At 36.3% G+C, this 7680-nt stretch overlaps 1 pseudogene; it reads right to left on the reverse strand.

The window, feature by feature from the left end:
* Nucleotides 1-6771: 6771 nt before the first annotated feature.
* Nucleotides 6772-7256, reverse strand: LOC124507599 (vesicle transport protein SFT2A-like; annotated as a pseudogene).
* Nucleotides 7257-7680: the final 424 nt, after the last annotated feature.

Here is a 7680-nt window from a genome sequence, read left to right on the forward strand (position 1 = left end):
CTGATAGCCTGAACTTATTGAAGATGTAAATTGAAGGACACAGAATTATGCTGGCCAAGAGAAATACTATTCAGATTTGATTGTCAAGTGTTATTTTTTTAAGTGAAATTAAGAATATGCAAATAAGTTTTGCATTTCCTCAATGTTTTTGACGATCTGAAAAAATGTAATTGAATGGAACTTGAATGGAATTATAATAAAGTGAACTTCTCCTGTTGTCTGAGAATTCCTGTTGAAGATTCAAAAAAAAACCCCAATAGCTAATAAGCTTCTCTACATTCTGAAGAGGAGCTTTTAGGCATTAGTCACAAGATTTACTAAGATTTGACCATATCTGCTTCCTTCACTCTCCCTACCCCTTGTAGCCAAATAAAAGAAAGACTCAAGTCCATCAGAGGGAAGAATTTATCTGAGTGTTCAGTTATATGGTTATTAAAAATATGGTAATAGTCTCTGTGCCAAACAAAGCTACTTGGGTTCTGAGAGAATCATATACAGAAATTTAGGGAGTATACTGAAGGTAAGGCTTACATGACATTCCCCACATGGATGGTTGTTGAGTTGGAGAAACTTGTGCCATGGTGCTGGAATGACTTGGTTGGGAGAATTTGGGGACAAGACTGGCACATTTCTCCTTGTTTGCAGGCATAATGTGAATGTAGAAGCCAAAAGGTTACCTTCCTCCATATGTTTCTGAAAATTTGATTCCAGATAGAGCAGTCACAGAAAAATGGAACAAGAGAGGGAAACACTGGGAGTGCCATACATGCCCATTTTTTAGTGTGATAAGAATCAGGGTTGACATAAAATATAGGATGCCCAGTTAAGTGTGAATTTCTGGTAGACAACAAATAATCTTTAATGTAAACATGTCCTCAATATTTTCATGGAACATACTTATTTTAAAATATTTTTCCTTGGGGCGCCTGAGTGGTTCAGTCGGTTGAGCATCTGACTTCGGCTCAGGTCATGATCTCAGAGTTCGAGAGTTCGAGCCCCGCGTTGGGCTCTGTGCTGACAGCTCAGAGCCTGAAGCCTGCTTCAGATTCTGTGTCTCCCTCCATCTGCCCCTTCCCCACTCATGCTCTGTCTCTCCCTGTCTCTCAAAAATGAATAAACGTTAAACAAAAATTTTTAATTGAAAAAAATATATTTTTTTCCTTGTTTACCTGAAATTGATTTGGGCTAATCAATGCATGAAAGTGGCCAGAAAACCTGTCACTTCTATTCAGATGTACTCAAGGTTCAGAGAAGAAAGTTCTAAAATGGAATTAGAGACAATGGTTAATGAAAAACTCATTAATGTCCTATTGACAGCCCACATCTATTATTAAGATTCCTTAATAACTTGGTTATATATGAAAATAAGTTATCAAGTGGGCTTTTCTAAATTCTGGATGTTTCTAGCCTCAAATAATACCTATTAGTAATCAACGAGTGTTTCCTTGGAAGCAAACCTTTTAGTTTTTGGCTTATTTGTTTTATTTTTAGTCCTACTGAATTTTAAATAACAATGTGTCTTATATATAATTGAATTCCAGTCAGTAACAGCTGAAGTATAGAACTAGACGGAAGTTTTGTTTCATGTTGTCTGGTGCAGATTGATCCCAGGGGCCAAAAGCGCTAATACAAGACTTGATTACAGGGAAAAACAAAACAAAACAAAAAGAAAAGAAAAGAAAGAGGAAGGGAGTTGTGAAAATTGGCAATAAAGACTTGCTACAAATCATAACTGTTAATAAAAGGCCACAGTTGTTGTTCTGATATCATTGGCTTATATCATATAAAATTCCCCTGGGTTGTGCTTAAAATGTTTTAAATTTCAAACTAGGGTTATTAAAACTTAACAGAGAGTACTTATATTTTTTAAAGTATGATAAATATTTTACTGCAAACTGTTTTCATATATATGAAAATAACATGATCCAAAGATAATATTTTTGTTGTATTTCATTGTTGTAACTCACCTCTTAAACAATTCCCAAGTTCTCTAAATAACTAGCTAGGACACAATACTGAAAAAAATAAAAGCAATAATTAGACAAGAATTCCACCAGGATATGTCTGTAATTTATCCCTTACATGGAAAGATACTGGCTTTTAGTTTTGCACAAAACAGGTGTTCAAGAAATGTCTTAAATATTGATGCCTCATCATTTCTATAAAAATTAATGTGTTTGAAGCTACAATTAGCAGAAAATAAATAAGTATTGGAAAGAATGCAGATCAGCTTTATGTTACAGTATTCTTAATGCTATCAGAGTCCATTTATTAAAAAGTAAAAGAAGTCACATTTTTCAACTTTTTTTTGTAATCTTCTCCATGTCTCCTTAAAAATCATCTATTTTGTCAATTTAAATTTGTAAAGCCTCTATGGAAAACAGTATGGAGTTTATTCAGAAAATTAAAAATAGAACTACGACATTTGATCCAGCAATCTCACTTCTAGATACAGAGTTGATCATTGAATGACATAGGTTTGAACTGCACATGTTTACTTATGTACAGATTTTTTTCAATAACTATAGTACTATAAATGCATTTTTCTCTTCCTTATGATTTTCTCAATAACATTTTCCTTTCTCTAGCTTACTTTATTGTAATACTACAGTAAATAGTACATATAACACAGAAAATATGTGTTAATCAACTGTTTTCTGCTTCCGGTCAACAGTAGGCTACTTGTAGTTAAGTTTTTGGGGAGTCAAAAGTTATATGTGGATTTTTGACTCCCTGGGGACCGGCCCCTCACCCTTGTGTTGTTCAAGTGTCATTTTCCAAAGAAAATGAAATAATTATCTCAAAGATAGATCTCTACTCCTGTTTGTCAGAGCATTATTCACAATAGCCAAAATTTGGCAAAAAACTAAGTGTCCATCAACAAGAGAACAGACCAAGAAAATGGTGTACATATATACAATAGAATATTATTCACCCTTTAAAAAAAGGAAATCCTATCATTTGCAACAACATAGATGAACTGGAGGATGTTAAGGTAAGCAAGATTATCCAGACAGAGAAACATAAACACTGCCTGGTATCACTTACATGTATATTCTAAAAAAATGTCAAACTTACTGAAGCAGACAGTAAACCAATAGTTTCGAGGGGCTGTGGGGTGGAAGAAATAGGTAGAGGTTGGAGTTGATAAAAGTTATAGTTCACCTATAAGATGAGTAAAGTCTGAGGACCTAATGTATAACATGGTGACTATATAGTGGGTAACACTCTGTTGTTTAACTGTAATTGGTGAGAGAGTAAAACTTAAATGTGTTCACCAAAAAAAGAGGAAAAAGCAATATGTGGGGTGATGGATGTATTAATTGACTTGATAAAGGAATCCTTTCACAATGTATACGTGTATCAAACCATCACCTTGTGGTCTTTAAATGGCTATAATTTCATGTGTCAATTATATCTCAATAAAGCTGAAAAATATCATCTGTTTTAATAAGTTGATTATCAATTGCTAAAAAAAAATGTGCAGAGCAGGTATTCAATGACTCCATCAGATTAAAGGGTCATCATATCCTACTACTTTCTAAGAAATCACTTGGGAAGGCAGTATGAACACCAAAAGGATATAAAATTTGTCAATTAAGAATTAGATTTGTAAGAGAGAGAGAGAGAGAGAGAGAGAGAGAGAGATTTGTAAAGTTTATGGTCTTATGAGACCAGAGTGACCAAAAAATAGACTGATTTCTCCTAGCCTCTTGCTTCTCACAGTCTTAGGTTCATTCTCCTCATTCAGCACCTAACCAAATAATGGGCAGAAATAGTAATGCATGGTTAAAATGCAAGCATGATTTTACCAAAGCATGGTTTTTAGAGACAAACTGCCTGGGTTCAAATCTTGGCTTTTCTATCCACTAGTTACTTGACACTCACAAATTACTTAAACTTTCTGAGCCTTGTTTTCTCATAGTTACAAGGAAAATAATGTTGTGAGGATTGAGTGAGTTAACATATATAAAACCACCTAAAAGAGCCCAGAATATAGTAAACACTATGTAATTGTTAGCACTTCTCACCTTTGCAACTTAACCTACCTTTGCTTATTTCTCTGTATCTACTTCCATTGATTTTTTTTCAATAGTAACCATTGTTAAGTATACAGTACAGTGGCATTAATTGCCCTCAATGTTGTGCAACCATCACTATTAACTAATTCAAAACCTTTTTCATCATTCCAAACAGAAACTCTAAAAACATTAAACAATAAGTCCTCATTCGTCCCTTCCTTTATCCCCTGGTAAACTTTATTTGTAACTGTGGGTTTATTTAAAAATTATAAAAACTTCATTCAATGCAATCCCAATCAAAATTGCACCAGCATTCTTCTCAAAGCTAGAACAAGCAATCCTAAAATTCATATGGAACCACAAAAGGCCCCGAATAGCCAAAGGAATTTTGAAGAAGAAGACCAAAGCAGGAGGCATCACAATCCCAGACTTTAGCCTCTACTACAAAGCTGTAATCAAGACAGCATGGTATTGGCACAAAAACAGACACATAGACCAATGGAATAGAATAGAAACCCCAGAACTAGACCCACAAAAGTATGGTCAACTAATCTTTGATAAAGCAGGAAAGCATATCCAATGGAAAAAAGACAGTCTCTTTAACAAATGGTGCTGGGAGAACTGGACAGCAACATGCAGAAGGTTGAAACTAGACCACTTTCTCACACCATTCACAAAAATAAACTCAAAATGGATGAAGGACCTGAATGTGAGACAGGAAACCATCCAAACCCTAGAGGAGAAAGCAGGAAAAGACCTCTCTGACCTCAGCCGTAGCAATTTCTTACTTGACACATCCCCAAAGGCAAGGGAATTAAAAGCAAAAATGAACTATTGGGACATCATGAAGATAAAAAGCTTCTGCACTGCAAAGGAAACAATCAACAAAACTAAAAGGCAACCAACGGAATGGGAAAAGATATTTGCAAATGGCATATTGGACAAAGGGTTAGGACATCCAGATGGCCAACAGGCACATGAAAAGATGCTCAACGTCGCTCCTCATCAGGGAAATACAAATCAAAAGCACACTCAGATATCACCTCATGCCAGTCAGAGTGGCCAAAATAAACAAATCAGGAGACTATAGATGCTGGAGAGGATGTGGAGAAAGAGGAACCCTCTTGCACTGTTGGTGGGAATGCAAACTGGTGCAGCCACTCTGGAAAACAGTGTGGAGGTTCCTCAAAAAATTAAAAATAGACCTACCCTATGACCCAGCAATAGCACTGCTAGGAATTTACCCAAGGGATACAGGAGTACTGATGCATAGGGGCACTTGTACCCCAATGTTTATAGCAGCACTCTCAACAATAGCCACATTATGGAAAGAGCCTAAATGTCCATCAACTGATGAATGGATAAAGAAATTGTGGTTTATATACACAATGGAGTACTACATAGCAATGAGAAAGAACGAAATCTGGCCCTTTGTAGCAACGTGGATGGAACTGGAGAGTGTGATGCTAAGTGAAATAAGCCATACAGAGAAAGACAGATACCATATGTTTTCACTCTTATGTGGATCCTGAGAAACTTAACAGAAACCCATAGGGGAGGGGAAGGAAAAAAAAAAAGAGGTTAGAGTGGGAGAGAGCCAAAGCATAAGAGACTCTTAAAAACTGAGAACAGGGGCGCCTGGGTGGCGCAGTCGGTTAAGCGTCCGACTTCAGCCAGGTCACGATCTCGCGTTCCGTGAGTTCGAGCCCCGCGTCAGGCTCTGGGCTGATGGCTCAGAGCCTGGAGCCTGTTTCCGGTTCTGTGTCTCCCTCTCTCTCTGCCCCTCGCCCGTTCATGCTCTGTCTCTCTCTGTCCCAAAAATAAATAAAACGTTGAAGAAAAAAAAAAAAAGAATATAAACTTCGAATTCATGAACTGGATTCAAATGGTGGTTCTACCATTTAAAAAAAAAAAAAAACTGAGAACAAACTGAGGGTTGATGGGGGGTGGGAGGGAGGGGAGGGTGGGTGATGGGTATTGAAGAGGGCATCTTTTGGGATGAGCACTGGGTGTTGTATGGAAACCAATTTGACAATAAATTTCATATATTAACAAATTTTTTTAATTATAAAAAATATTTTTATTATGTACAATAAGCAATATTTTTAAAAATTTTTGATGTTTATTTATTTTGGGAGAGAGGGAGAGAGAGAGAGAGAGAGAGAATGAGAGGGGGAGGAGCAGAGAGGGAGAAAGAATCCCAAGCAGGCTTCCACTCAGCCTGACGTGGTGATAGATCTCACAGCTGTGAGATCATGACCTGAGCTGAAATCAAGAGTTGGACACTTAACCAACTGAGCCACCCAGGTGCCCCCATACAATAAGCAATCTTAGGTTAAAGTTTAAACTTTCACATAAAGCGTTTTTTTTTAATTGTTTTTAAAATGTTCACATTTTAAAAGATCAAAAAAAAAAAAAAAAAGCTGAATATGTCTTTCATTACAGGTCCATGCTTAATTATTCACATCCCAAAGCTGTTTTGAAAAGACTAAAAAAATGGCTGAAAATAATTTACAATTGGCAATGATTAAAATCTCCTTGTCTTTGGAAGGGCATAGTAATGACTCATATGAATTTAAAGTTATAAGCATTTAACAGTTTATACAAGCATGTAGTTTTTACCAGAATACAAAAGGTCTTAAATTGTTACTACAGTTGTTTTTGGAATGATTATTTTATCAGGAAAAGCATTCTTCACCAAAACCACAGCATTAATTTTCAAATGCTCTTTTTGGAGAGTTTTGGACTTTCAACTTTGAACAGAACTGCATTTAATTTCTGTATCTCTTGCATATGGAGTACATCATAGACTCCATCAGGCCATTCACAAGACCAGCAACATGCAGAACAATGAGGCCAGTCTCTTCCTATGTCGCTAACGAGAAGCACACAAGGTGAATATGAAAAATAATGATAATATCTGTTGCAAGGAATCTTGTTTCAAACATTTTCTTCAGTTGCTTCACAGAGCCCAGTGAAAAGTTCACACTGGTCAATGCAGCAATTCTTCCTAGGGTATAAAACAATACAAAAAGTTTTATGCCACCAGAAAGGAATAGCAATCCAGTTCCAAGGATAAAACAACAATAACAAAAAAGAAATGCTGCATACAAAGCATCTGCCAAACCATTTCAATCTGATATTGAAACTACAGGACAGGGCATCCAGGACCTTTTCAGTCCGGCCCTGCTCTTTGTCATCCTGGTAACTGAGGACCCTCTCCAGCGTCTCCATGGCCATTTTCCCAAGCTGTTTCGACAGGCATTCCTTTGCCCGCCCTTCCTGCCTAGCAAAAAAACTCCTAGTAATCTTTAATTTACTTTCCGTCTCCATGAATTTGCCTATTCTAGATATTTCACTGAATAGAATCATACAATAATTGTCCTTTTATGTATGATTTATTTCACTTAAAGCAGTGTTTCCAAGGTTTGTCTGTGCATTACAATCCATTCCTCTTTAAGGCTTAATAATATTCCATTATATGTATATACAACATTTGGCTTATGCATTCCTCTACTGATGGATACATGGGGTGTTTCCATTTTTTTACTACAGTTACTAATGCTGCAATAAACACTGGCATAAAAATAGATCCCTATTTTCAATTTGGGGGGTTATAATTTGGAGTGGAATGGCTGGGTCAAATAGCAACTCATTA

This window comes from Lynx rufus, unplaced genomic scaffold (genome assembly GCF_022079265.1).
Source record: "Lynx rufus isolate CCGP_SWC_20201006 ecotype Redwood Valley unplaced genomic scaffold, mLynRuf1.p SCAF_12, whole genome shotgun sequence".
Lineage (NCBI taxonomy): Eukaryota > Metazoa > Chordata > Mammalia > Carnivora > Felidae > Lynx > Lynx rufus.